Consider the following 14,972-nt stretch of genomic DNA (forward strand, 5'->3'; position numbering starts at 1 on the left):
AGCAGCAGCAAACACTGTGTAAAATGCATAAATTAGCACAGCTAACTGACAACAGAATAGGAGTAGCAAAAGTACGTTTTAAAGATATTTAAACACACATAAGGTTGAGTGAGCAGCAGGTTATGATTTTTGCTCACTGCTCAGGATGTTTAAGTCTGATATCCTGAATAACTTTGTGGGAAATTTGATATGGTGAGTTTATGGACTAAATGAAAACAGTCACGTTCAGTGCATATTTTTAAGGGTGTAATCATCTTTCAATATCAAATAGCTGAAAACACATAATAAAACATAAAATACATTTTTTGAAAAAGCACACCATTGAAAAAAAAGTTATTTAATGTTAATTTGAGCTGAAATATGTCCATCACTGGTAAATAAAAACAAAAACAAAATCAGTTTTTGAATTTCACTAAAGTAAAGAGCCATTTTTTTTAAAAAGGTAACATAAATTATGGTAATAATTGAAAATAGTACAATTAAAGCTCTACTCATTTACAAAAACAAATCTAGGGAGTGTAATATATTCTGTAATTGTATTAGTGTAAAAACAGATCAATTTCAAGACGATTTTGACATTTCCGTCATAATACATTTGAAAGAAATACTGTGTATGTTGAGATTAGGCTAATCTCAGATTTTTTAAAAAGAATCTAAATAAATGAAGGAGTTTAAATGCAGTCAGGATTATTTAAATGTTACTGACTTTGTAATCTTCTAAAACAAAAATGATCATTTTAGATGTGAGAATTGACGGTATTCCAACTCTCACTTTTATTGTTGTCAAAACCTATTTTATATACACACTGCTTGATGTAGGAAGTGACTTTTGCCATGGCTGAACAAAGGTTTCAATTTATTGAACAACTAGAGTGGAATGTTTTAAAGCTGGGATCAGTGAACAAGCAGCCCTTATTCTGTGCTTGTCGTTATCTACACAACAAAGATTGGAGAGTAAAACAACAATGCACGCGCACACACACATACACACACACACAAACCACCAGAGGTCTTTATAATGCAGTATGACTTATGTTTGATAGGATACCTTCTGGTACATAAAGCTGCACAGCTGTCGGGGAATGGCAGTCTCAGTGATTCAAGATTTAAACATTTCTTAAGCGTGATGACATCAAGATGACCTCTACCACAGTCTGTGTAAAAAAAAAAAAAAAACCTAAACAAATCCCTCAGGCAGAGATGTTGTTTGTAGGTTAGATGAAATGTGCATGTCTGTCTGAGTAATACTGCTTTAGTTTACCCAGTTTGGGGTTTTGTATTTTGCATTTGTTTTACAAACAGGATATTTTGGGTTTAAACTGGATATCACTTCAATCTGAGTTTATGGGTGGTTCTGGTAAATAGTTGTGTGACTCACCACAGAGCTGAATGCAGTGTGGTGCTCAAGGGAGTCTTTATTGGTCAGTGGACAAATTGATCCTCAAGGAAAGACAAGACACAAGGAGGTAGGGCAGCAAAAGTTGGATCCGGCTTAGTTTTTCCATATTATATATAACAGTATTATAGTTACTGTCATAATTATTGTGTTGGGTAAACATATATAACATATCATATCCATGATGCATATCTGTCTAACTACTTGACTGCATGCTGTTCTGTCGTCCTGTCATTGGTGTTGCACTTTCTGTGTCATTATTTCATCCATCCTTTCATCAGTCTACGTATAATTGCCACCAGACCTTTTCCAGGACATAAGTAACATCCAAGCAGCAAGCCCCAGGGCTTAAAAATTAAGCTAATGTGAAAGTGTATTCAAATTAGTCCCATTAGACTTTGTTAAAATGCCAAGCTTTACATCAGAAATAAACAAAAACAGCCTGCCACAACAACGTTTAGTATCTGTAACTAATTTCCTACTTTTTAACCGTAAAAAGCTGTGAATTATTTCTATGACTTACTCACTTAAATTGTATTAAAGCTTAAAGTTATACAATATTAGGGTACCACATGTCACTTCGAGCGACAGGTGGGTGTTAACACAGGCAGCTGTACTGCTTGGTCAACTGAACTAGACTCAACCATGTTTGTACTTTTCTATTTTGTGCTCCTTCCTCCTGATGTTGCTGTCCACTGGGATTGCCACATTTATTACAACTGCAGGCTTCTGCTCCTTGTCAACAAGCACTATGTCTGTTTGGTTTTCCAGCAGCTGCTGGTCTGTCTGGAACCTTAGCACTGTTGTTTTAAATGACCTTCAGTGGTGTCTCCCATTGGGAGTTGGGTACTTCTATGTTGTTCCTATACACTATCTTAGACAGGATATGCCTCTCCGAGTACAGCCTGCAACCTGGGTCCTGTCGACTCTGGATCTGGTGCTTAGGGCTTGTTCTTGTGTTGCCATGATCAGAGCTTCTGTCCTTTCCTTTATGTCAGCCTTTTCCTGATAGCTCATCTCAGCGGGGGCCATCTCCCTATATTTGTGAACGCTTCACATTTCTTCCTAGATTATTCCTGGATTGTGGTTCTGGCACTCACTAATCCTCATTCTTCCTATTTCCATTGTTTTTCGAGCCTAAGAATCCTGGATGTTGGGTGTAGACCTCCATGCATTGTGAGGAGTTTAGGGGTCTTGACATTAGTGGCATCTACTTCCTCCTATGGTCAGCTTATTATTCCAGCTGGGTACCAAATGGTCAACAGGGTGCATGCACTGATGGCTTGGAGTTTACTCCTCCTGCTGAACTGGTTTCTCAGCACCTGTCATATCTTCTGGAGGTATTTGGCTTCTGTTGACCTTTGTGCATCTTTATCCTGGTCCCCGTTAGCCTGTAGGATACCCAGGTACTTGTAACTGTCCTGCATCTCCACTATTCTGCCCTCTTAGTTTATTTCAAACATTTAAAAGAACAAAGTATTGCTATTGACATATATCGACATTCAACAAACCAATACAACCCAAAACTAAATACCTAATATATCAATTTTCTGCATATACAGTAAGTAACTCATATATTATGCTAAGGGATGCTAGTGTACTTGTGTGTCCAGATTTGGTCACTTCTGGCTCCAAAAAACAAAAACTCAAAACCTAAGGTTTCAAATTGTCCCTACAGCAGTTTTTCATTTTCCTGAGAAACTGGACATTGAGGGTCATTATCTATTCACAGAGTCATTCCTGTCATCACACTGAAAGAAAGCACAGTGACATGTCTGCCACAGATTTCAACAGATAATAACGTCTTTATTTTTAAGAATAATCTCTACAGACAGTGGATGAGATGTCTATATAACAAAACTTTCTGTGGAAAACGAAGGCTAACTTTATGATAGTGTTATTATAATAAGACAGATGTGCCATATATTATATTATATATATTTTTTGTTTACAAACCTAAAACCTTTGCTTCTGTTGAGCTGACATAAGCCTTGAGATGCAAAAAACCCCATTTCTACTCAATCAGAGTGAGAGGTTCAAAAACATCTACAACTACTAAATGAGAGGACTTTCAAAAGTCAGAAGATTATTACCTATTCTAATGCACAATTTCACACAGTATTCATTTACTAACTGGTGCTTGAAGATGCTTTTCTTTCTCTATTATCTTGTAAAGGGGTAAAAGTGCACATAAGTAACTAGAGGTCAGCAAAATAATATGAAAAAATATAAACCATACAATTCAAACAACATCATCGTTGCTGTTAGACAGACGTTATAAACACCTTGTACAGTGACTTTCTGTCTTATCCACTTTTGCTTTGTGTTCTTCACCCCCTCCCTCTCCTGTTTACTATATAAAGACGCTGCCTAGCTGTCACTCCTACTGAGGCTGGCCAACAAAGAAACATTTCAGCTTATGTCCTGCCCACAATATTGAGCTTAACAGAAAACAAAACTTTTTATTCATGTTTTAATCACATTTCCATTGCATTGGGGGCAATGTTAATGATCTATCACCGTCTGTTTTGACTCTTTAGCTATTCTGTTTGATTGCATGACAAAATTACATTAAAAAGTAACATGAAGCCTTAGGTAGACTACAGCAATACATCTGTAAGAACATAAAGGCTATATTCCTTTTTGCAAATACACTTACTGGACACTTTATTAGTTACACATTGCTAGTACTATGTTGAACCTCTTTTTGTCTTCAGAACTGTTTTAACTATTTGTGCTTTAATTATTTGTGGCACAGATTCAACAAGGTGCTGGAAATATTACACCACATACCACAGGCGCTCTACTGGACTGAGATCTGATGACTGTGGAAGTCATTTGAGCACAGCGTACATTGTAATTTTCAAGAAACCAGTTTTTGTGACATAGCATGTTGCCGTGCTCAATGCAGCCATCAGAAGATGGCTAAGGAAAGGCAACATCAATCTTGAAAGGCACATCCCATCCAGATGATGTCTTTTTCAGAGAAGGCCTTGCATATTTCATCAAGACAATGTTAAACTACATACTGCATCTATTACAAGGCATGGCAGTCCAGACCTTTCACCAACTGGTGCGCCAATAAATGAAGAAAAGAGATAACATCCTCTCCCAAAAGTCCAGCAGCTGGTCTCCTCCATTTCCAGACATTTATGCACTGTTGTTAAAAAAAGAGGGAATACTACACAACAGTAAACACTGTCCCAGCTTTTATGTGACATGTTGCCAACATCAAAATCAATATGCGGCAATACTTTTCTTAAAATGACACATTTTGTCATTTTCACATTCTATTGTGAATAAAATATCGGTTTATGGGGTTTAGATTTTACACAGCATCCTAACTTATTTAGAAATAGTCTTCTAAATAGATGTGCATCAAATGAATTGTGTGTTTGATCAGAAACGATAAATACCAGAAAAACCAGAAAAAGTCAAACACATTTTAAAAATCACACGAGAATAATACATATTTCTAAAACAAAAGGTGAGTGTTGACCTAATTCTTCTTGACCTCAGCAACAGCTGAGCAACCCACTCACGATTATTGCACAATGCCAGATTGAATAAGACAATATGATGACTTCTGGGCCCTCTGGTCAGCCGGACAGTAATGACAGACACATTTCATTTCCTGTTTCTGTCCTGAGCAAGGGAAGACAGCCAGAAAGGATTATGTCAGATGGCTGTTGATTCAGTGTTGCCTGATTGTCCCTGATTCAGAAAAAAGGATTTAAGGAGAAAAAACATAGAAATGTTTAGAGGTTGGGATTTTTAAAAAGTCCCTAGAAATCTCCAGTTTAAATAGTGCCTACAAATTCAAGCACTGGATATTTTGATGATATTTGGAGTTATTTTATGTTTATTCCGTGCTGCATTTGGTGTATTAATTCCTGTTATTGACTTTTTGGTTTAATACACATTGCTGGCATAATACATTATTGCATTTTTTTAAGCTTTCCTTGCAATCGTCTACATAGTTTTGCCAGATTTTATAATCTGTCTGCATTTGTTTAACTTGACAAGCACTATAATGTGACTTTTAAAAACGACTGCTATAAATGAGCAATATTGTTATTATAAAGTAAAATAGTTGAACCAAAAAGATCATCAACAGTACTAATGAACACGTGAATCAGAAAAGTCTTTCTGTGACAGATCTACTTCTCCTGTCACCTCCTGTGCACAAGCTGCTTCCTCCATATAAACTAAAATGGGAATTGGTGGAGAGGAATTTAGTTAATATGTGTTTAAAGTAGTTTTATTGTTAAGATGAAACAAAAAACAGGTGAGCTTTTCAAATTCACAACTCTGACCCAACTACAGTGTCTGTGTACACTAGGGCGACCAGGTGTCCCACTTTATAGAGGGAGTGCACATCGGTTTTATTCCTTGTCCCCCTGTTCCACATATTGAGACAGTGGCCCACATTCTGATTGGCTCTAGCCTGCAATACACTTTTCCAAAGTCTGGCTTTTAGCCAATGTACGTAAAGAAAGCAGGGAAGGCTTTCATCATAGTCAAGAGCAGGTTATCCTGTGTTTTGCTGCCAGTGGAGAAAACTTAACAAAGTCACAAGTGATGTGCATTTTGGCCGAACATGATGGAAACAGAATGAAAATAAAAGAACAAAAAAACCCCAAAAACTACATATAATTGGATGAAGCTGTTGGAAGGCACTTCCTTTGCTTTTTTGCCAGGGTTATTTTTCAACTTTGTGTGAGGGGAAACATGGTATAAAGTGACATGGAATGTGTGAGTCATAAATGGCTCAGAATCTTTTAAAGAAGTCAGGTGTGCCCATAAGAGACGTACAGATATGTAGCTGCATTCCTACTGAAGCCCAAAGACGATTACAAGACAATTACAGTATTGCTTAGAACCAACTTAAGCTTCCTTTTACGCCTGTTATACTTAGTTGGTGAGAGAGCTGGAAAATTGGCTACCTCTTAGCACTACTGTGTTTTAACACTGTGCCACCAAAACACTACTACTCCCTTTTCCTTTTTTTGGGATGTGCTTGTCTTAGTGTACGCTGTCAGAGTACAAGTTTGAAAAGGTTTCCTTTCTTATTTAGTTTTTTCTTTATTTGATTCCAGAATGTGTGTACCCATCAGCTCTCCTAGAGTAACTGCCCGTCTCCTGGAATCTCCCCCATGCTCTTGAGACTGTGCAGGGAGACACAGCAAACCTTCTGGCGATGGCATGTGTTGATGTGCCATCCTGGAGGAGTTCCGCATATCGCCTCATGCCACTAGTAGTGACACTGACCGGAGTCTAATGCAAAACTGGTGAAAATGAGGAGGGAGAAAGTGTCAAAAATGTCCTCCAACGCTAAACCCATTCTCATTGTCAATGAGGTTGTCTCATTGTCTCCCCTCTAGTGCACCTGTTGTTAATTTTATTACCACCAACACAGCTGATACTGATCAACAACCCCCTCTGCTACTTAACTGGCTGGAACAATATCCCAGAAGTTTAACTGACTTGATGCTTTACTCTGATTAAAAAGTGTTGCTTTCATTTTTTTGAGCACTGTCAGACCTGTCAGTGTGCTGATATGAGACAATCCACAGAGCTTGTCGGCTTCCTCCCATCTCGTTCACTTACTTCTGTTACTTTCTGCAGACTCGACATGTCTGCCTATCAAATTAATTCAGATTTACTTCATGTACATGTGCCATCTCAGTTTCTTGCCTCTGACCCCAACACATTGAAGTGTCCGCCCACTTTAGATTGAACTCCATGCTATTAGTAGGCTGCAGAGATTCATGGTTGGGATGCAACTAAATGCCAAACACACCCACGGTCAGACTGTGCATGCATCTGTCTGCACCTCTTATTAGTGTCATTATGTGACAAGTTAGGTGGGAGAGACTACACTTTTATTACAGGCCTTTTCCCTCAGTGGATATATTGACTTGTGTGACATACTGTTAGTGATACCTCTGTTGTGCTCAAAGGTCTCGATACCAGGACCGCAAAACTAAATTAGCTCAATGGAATTAATTTTATTCACGATAGCTTTGCTCTTTCACGTCAGGTCAGCCAGATTTCTGAGAAACATTCTTGCAGTCAGGTCAAAAAGTTTGGTAACCTCACTTCATCCAATTCAAACCTGAGCAGAGATTTAAATAAGCAGTGATTTTATGATGGCAGCTTTCATCCATCAAATGTGACTTTCATTTCACCTTTGTCTTATTGTGTGGGTTAAATAACAGCCGACGGTAACAATAACACAGCAAAATGTGTAGCGCAGATTGGAGCCTTTGGGGTCAAGTGCTTCATTCAAGCTCAAGTAGCTGTAAGCCTAGGGTCAGGTTCACCCTTCAGAGCATGCGGCAGATGCATGGCCCGTCAGACATTCAGTACACAACCTTGCAAAGATCGCACAAACACGCAAACTCCTTGCCAGTGTTGATCAGAACAAATATACAGCAAACACATTTCCCCCTCCCCCACACTCATGCCCACCCCCCTCCAATATACGTTTATAATCACACAGTGTCCGTTTTAATCTGCTGATCTAAAGGCGCGGCGTGCCATCTGGGAAAGCTTGGCAGTGTTTATGTACGCTTGTGCACTTTGTCTGGGTCCCCGTTCGTCTATCCCAAAACAGTGAAACAAATGTGAGTATGATGCAGATGACACACTTATTAAGCACAAACCCAGAGGGTGCTCCGCTATTTTTTGCTTTCACGGACATACAGACCACCTGACCCACATCGTAAGCTTGTTGGAGGCAAGTGCATTACCCATGGTCAAAAGCACACACACGTACATGTCACTCTGGGTCAGCTGTCTCTATTGGCACACTACGCTCAAGCTAAAAAAAAAAGCAGAAGTATGAGATTTTTTGCTTCTTTCTTAATATTAATCAATAAATGCAGAGCTATGGATTAAAGCATCGAAGTAACACATTCCTCATTTTGTGTTTTTGTGTTTCATCTCACATAAACGTATCAACCACGTATTTAGAGGATAAGCTCTGAATACATCATGTAGAGTGTAGAACAGCATTTTAGAAAGTGCATACAAGATTACAGGAGCTTAAAAGAGGATCCTAGAACTGCGATACAAAATGTGTCCTTGCTATCACGCCTCATCTCACAAAAAGTTGTTTAGCTGCCATTCATGCACAGCTTCTCAACTCATCTTAACCGAAGTTAAGATGGCAGCCTTTTTGTTGTAGCCCTACAGTGTAATTAGCTGTCAACGCTAAGCGATGGATAGATTTTGTTGTGGAAGCATTCATGAGAAAATTCTGTCCCTGCCAACAAAGTAAAGGAAGCAAAAATTCGGACAATCTGATACTTAGATTGTCAAACTATGATTCCGAATAGTCTCTCTACTGTGGCCGTTTTTTAATACCTTTTTGATTCGTGTAAATATGTTTTTAAAAAAAGTGAATGGATGGATGGATGGATGGATGGATGGATGGATGGATGGATGGATGGATGGATGTTTTTAAAAGCACCAATATCATGTTTTGACCACATATCAGATTTTGAAAATGTACATTAAATGTATTTATTCATTGTTGGTTTTTATTTTTTGGTCTTCTGGTCAATAATTTCTCTGAAGAAGCACATAAAGTTTTCTTCCTCATCAGGTCAGCTTAATGGTACATCATGTGCACATGGCTGCCAGCCTCATAAATGCAGTTTAGCATATTTCTGCATCCAGGGATTTGGCCTGGCACAGCCAAGGCTCTGCGATGGCACAGGTCTCTGAGCGAGGGATTAGTCAGACACACTGATCCAAACTGTGCACCTCTGGTGAGAGTCTGTGGACATTAACATGGATTAACTTGCTGACCAGTAAAATGCTTGTTTCAACAGAAGAGGTTTGCTAATAAACTGCGACATTCTTTCAAAGTGAATTTGGTATTGTGGCATTATTGGAGCATAGCTGTTAACATGCACTGCCTTTGAAGTCAAGAGCAGGTATGAAGATATTTTTGATCTCAGCTTCTGATCAGATCAGTCTTTAAAACTGTTTAGACTGGTTTGACAAAATTACCTAAAAAGGAAATTTTGCATTACTATGCAAATATACAGCTAGTTTGTCAGACTAAGCACATTTTCCACAACACAAAAGTCAGATGAGAGACTTTTTCTTAAGTAGAGTGAAACAGCAAAGCAGGTAAGCATAGAGTTTGGGTGCTATTAACTTTTCTTTTGTAGCTAAAGTTGAATTCTTAAGTCTAACCAAAATGTTTGCTTGGTTTTTTTTGTTTTGTTTTGGTTTTTTTGGGGTTTTTTTGTTTTGTTTTTTGTTTTTGTTTTTTTTTTTTTTGGGGGGGGGGGGGGGGGGGGGGTTACATACAACAACGAATAACGTCATAAACCCTGAAAAAAACAATATCTGGATGCGAGCATACATTGCTCTACAGCATTTATATACCTTTCAGCATTGCTGGTGGGTTTCCAGATGTGTAAGCTGCCAATTTCATAGGCTCTAATTCACCCTCATACCATCAGAGGTGCAGCTTTTGAATTCAGCACTCAAAACAAGTCGGGTGTGCCCTCTCACTTTTATTCTAGAGGACACGGCGTTCACAGAACAGTTTTCCACTTTGCCTCAGTCCATATTAAATGAGCTTTCAACAGAAGGCGCTGTGTTTCTGGATCACGTTCACATATGGCTTCTTCTTTGCATGATGAAGCTTTAACCTGGATTTGTGGATGGCACGGTAAACTGTGTTCACAGAAGATTATTTCTGGAAGTGTTCCTGATCCCATGCAGTGATTTCCATAACAGCATCATGCCTGTTTTTAATGAAGTGCTAGCTGAGGGCCCAAAGATCACATGCATCCAACACTAATCTTTGGCCTTGTAACTTTCACTCTCTCCAGATTCTCTGAATCTGTTGATGACATTATCCACTGTACATAATGAGATATTCAAGGTCTTCATAATTTTACATTCAACAACATTACACTTTTTGTACGACTTACATTTCCAGCCTTTTGTTGCCCCCCATCTCAAACTTTAACAAGACGTGATGCTGCATCGAAATCAAAATGAGTTCATATTTTTCAAAAAGTCGCGCAATTTCTCAGTTAAAACATTTGATCTTTTCTATTTTCTCTCTGTTTTGCCTACCTTTTATACTGTATCAGTAGGAATAAAATATTTATGTGATTGGCATGGTTACGGCACGGTTTGACTCACCCTTGTATAACGCCCACTGTCCTGCCTGTTGAAAGAGTGCACGCAGGCAGCCATAACCTGATGACCGATTTCATCAACTAACGACAACTCACAAACAACTACAGCTGGCACCCAGTTACAGCAAAAACATTACTCTGACTTTGAAATAAATATGCAAAAACAATCGTCAACCTCAAGGTTGTCTTTTAACTCAGCTTTCACTTTGAATGAAAAGTGGGAGAAACAGAGAATGAAAGAAACTTTTCAACACGAACAGACAGTAACAATCTGCTCCCGGAAAATAATCAAATACAGTGAAGGATGTTATTTCTACATTGTTAGGCTTCTAAGATACCAGCAGACAGAGAGAGTTAGAGAGTTAGAAAAGAAACATGATGACATGCAGTAAAATGACAAATTGGCCTTGAATCCAAAGCTTTACAAGAATAGGGTGAGCCTGCCAAACTCTCTGTATGCCCCACCCCAATCCTATCATTTCAGGGTCTTCATTAAGAATACGCTGTACTGTATACAATTCAAAGCATCCGTTAGTGATACAAACAAGTTATTTAGTAAAAGCCTTATAATGATTCGCCTCAGAATGAGGTAAAAGACAAAACAGAAGAAAAATGGCAGAGATGTCATAGTGAATAACAAACAGGGAAATCAGAGAAAACACGGGGACAAGTGTACAAAAATACAAGTGTGACAGAGATGTGTGAAATGAAACTGACAGAGAAAATGAGGCTCAAGGATGTTCAAAAAACACATGAATAATCAGTGTGAAAGGCACAAAATAAAAATGGCCGAGAACAGAGGGGAGAGAGAAATAGGGAGAAGATGGAAGCACGCTGAGTGATATTGTAATGAATGAGGCTCAGGTCATTCCCATGTTAGTGTATGCCACGCTGCGGCAGTGCCTCCATGGCCTACATTCTGCCAGCTGGCAATGCACGAGTGCATTCATGAGTGTGCACCTTCCACTCACACAAACACACAAACACACAAACACAGATCAGTTGAGACAGGAGCGGGGCAATATTGCCAGTGGAAAAGACGAAAACAGTCTACACTCACTAATGCAAACATGCAGTTTTTACTTCGTTCTCTCTTTCTTTTTTTCCCTTTCTCGTTTTTGAAGTAATGTGCTATGAAATAAAAATGTTGAAACTTCCTAAATAGCTCTTTCTCAACATCTATTTCTGGTTTAGCTAAATTAAAAAAAAACCTTCCAGTTTACAAACCCCAAAAAGAACAATTTGTCTATGAGCACAAGTCAGGATTCCCTCATGCAAGCTTGGTAATGGTTTCCTGATGCCTGAGTATTACCCAATCCGATGCCCCAGTTCCATCTACAGCAGCATAAAACTAATTTTAAAGTTGCATGAGGCAGATTAGCCTAGTTCAGCCAAGTGGTATAAATTGGGATAGGTTAGCTAACGTCTCACGATATCACCATCATTCTCATAACCCAGAACGTGAATATGAAAAAGGAAAGTTGGCAGCATCACTGAGAGAGGAGAAGGCGAGTGTTGTTGGGGGTGAACAAGAGTACGTGTAGCTCTGTGTGCTGATGTGAAAGGTTTGTGCAAGTGTGTACAAAAGAGATAGGGTCACAATGATACTGGGGACTCAATCCCAGTATTACCAATCCACTGAAAGGGAAAACTAAGCTCCTTAAAGGTTCCCCCAGTGGAGCGACCACTTTAGCCCAGCACGAGAAAATTAGATGAGAATTGACAGATTATGATCACACGCACAGTAACAAAGAGAGATTAAAAGTAATATGAGCAACCAAAGAAGCACGCAGAAGAGGAACAAGGGCACAAAATAAGGTATAAAAGAAAAAAATGTCTAAAAATGTGGGAAGTATATTTAAGAAGGAGAAAGAAGTTAGGGGAGATCACACACATCTCTGCAGCATCCTCAAAACAAGCCACGCTGGTCCACGCGGCAAATGCAGCGCTGTTTCCAACATAACGTGTAACTTCAGAATACATGTAAAGTGAGTACAGTCAAGTATGACAACATGGACTACTCACCTATTCTAGGCTGCTCTCATGGCTGGCACAGAGAAGCATCACTCCAACATGCACACACCACCAGCAGCACCAACTACGAGTGAGTGCAAACATAAGTAGGAAGAGAAGGAGCACTCAAAGGTGGTGAGAAGAGAAAAAATAGATTTCCAAACAAATGTGTCTGTGAGCAGGGTGTGCGAGTGTCTGTGTGTATGTGTGTGTGTGTGTTGGATGTGTAAGGGGGGGATCCACTCCAGCAGCGAATGGTATCGGAGCGCCCTGTCTCTCTCCCCCTCTCTCTCTCTCTCTCACTCTGGCAACTGTGACACGTCAGGGTTTCATCCAGACCCCTCCCTCCTTCCCACTCTCTCCCTGTCTTTCCCTCGTTCGCTCTTCCAATCCCTCTCTTTGACTCTCTTAATCCCTCGCATCCCCAGCCACCCAATCTGAAGACAGATAAAGACTCAGAGCTGTGAGACTAGCACACACGTACATATAAGAATAAGTGGCCGAGTCTTGTTTAACCTTCACACACTGGCCATGAGAATAATTTTATTCTTATGTCACATTTATTTTCTATACTTTTACCAACTTTAATGGTGTTTTCACTGGTTGACATTTAATAAGTCAGGGTTTCATTTTAACAAAAAAAGTGTTACAGAAACTGAAACAATACGTACTTATATGTGAGAGGATTAGGGAAACTGGAAAAAAAAACATATTTCAAAAATTTATTTGTTTTTTCTGTTGATTTAAAATTCTGAATTTGGAGTGAAAAAACTATTTTTAATTCTAATATAATAATAATAATGCTTCTTAAAAGTCTAACCAAATTCTGAGTTCAGAATTCCAGCAATTAGTCAGGATGACATTAATCTCAGATGTTTGATTTGTTTGTTGTTCTCAAAAAAATCATTTTTATTAAAGTCGTAATTCTGATTTTAATCTCAGAATTTGGGGGAAAAAATCTTTTTAAGTGGCCTTAATCTTCTTCTCTATATTTATATCCAATAGCATGGCCTAAATTACTGAGGAACATTTGATTTCATGCACACGGCGCCTGTTTGCTGGATAATCAAGTAAAGAACTAAAGTAAACCTAAAACAAACATAGGTTTGCTGACTGCCCACATATAAGTAATCACTGTACTCATCAGTGTCCCGACCTCATAAATGACAACTTACCAGTGTTGCGTTGTGTGGGTACTTTAAGATGCTGCTTCCTCCCCTGCTCCTCTCCGAGTAGGTAGTACCAACCTTGAACTTCCTAGAGCACACACACGCAATGATTGACTGTGTGTGTATATGTTTGTGAGTGCATGTCTCATCATCAATGTGACAACATCAACATGTTGTACATAAAATCAAAAATAGACAAAAACCAAAACGAGTGCAAACCAGTTTGGTTGTTCCTCCAGGGCTACAAGCAACTAAATGTGCATAAACTCACCGCTTGTAATGTTTACACTAACAGCTGATGCCCCTACGTCTTCACTAGTGCCCTGTGAACCAGATGGCATGTGAGTGTACGCACGTGTGTGTGTGCTCATATGTGTTACATATTTTCTACTGCATGTTAAATGCATGTTAAATAAAACCTGATTTGTAATCCCGATGATGTGGACGCTGTCTTACAAACAAAGCAACACTACTGTAGTCTATAATAATTTTACTGTGTCGCACATATATTACAACACACACACAGTCACATACACTGCCAGCCTCCTCTTTTGTACAAAATAATGTGACGCAATGAACAGTGATAATAATCTCCGTTTTGAAAGCATCTTATCTGAGTGGACAGATTTCTGTGGGCTGTGGGACGAGGGGGAGGACGGGCAGGGACTTGTATGAAAGACGGGGGAGGAGAGGGCATATGTCCTCAAAGTCAGAGAGGGATTTGTGCCGTCGTTCAATATTCCCCTGTACATGTGAGAAAGGCGAAAGAGTGGGAGAAACAGAGCTGTTAGTCAAGAGGGAGATGAAAAGAGAAGGTAGGAAACATAAGAGATGTAAAAAAAGCACGATGTGGCAAAAGGGTGCAAACAAATGACAAGATGTGACAGACAAGTTAAGCAGCCAACGCTCGTAAGGCCCCAAACACTTCTGAAATAAACCAAGAGGAGAGAAACGGAAAGGCTTGTAGGAAAGGATGAATGAAAAACAACTGATGAGAATAACGGATGTGTCAGGGAGGATGAAGAGACACAACTCCCTATGATTCAAAGCTAAATCTCCCTCATTAGCATATTAAGCCAATTAAATATTCATTGGGATAAATGTTAGAGGAAGGAAGATGTTCGCTCGACTAAAGCACAATTTCTTTCTGTTCTTTCATTCGTCAAACTACAAAAAAAGACTTGCTGGGGTTCTAATGCTTGTTCTCCTAATCTTATTTCT

General features: G+C 39.1%; 1 protein-coding gene across 1 annotated transcript in view; it reads right to left on the reverse strand.

The window, feature by feature from the left end:
* rgs3a (regulator of G protein signaling 3a) overlaps positions 1–12,869 on the reverse strand; it is a 121,061-nt gene extending 108,192 nt beyond the window's left edge. Inside the window, exon 1 of the mRNA XM_063478460.1 lies at positions 12,595–12,869. The gene's annotated coding sequence lies outside the window, so the exon portion shown is untranslated. The remainder of the gene's footprint in view (positions 1–12,594) is intronic.
* Between the last annotated feature and the right edge of the window lie 2,103 nt (positions 12,870–14,972).

This window comes from Pelmatolapia mariae, linkage group LG7 (assembly GCF_036321145.2).
Source record: "Pelmatolapia mariae isolate MD_Pm_ZW linkage group LG7, Pm_UMD_F_2, whole genome shotgun sequence".
Taxonomy (NCBI): domain Eukaryota; kingdom Metazoa; phylum Chordata; class Actinopteri; order Cichliformes; family Cichlidae; genus Pelmatolapia; species Pelmatolapia mariae.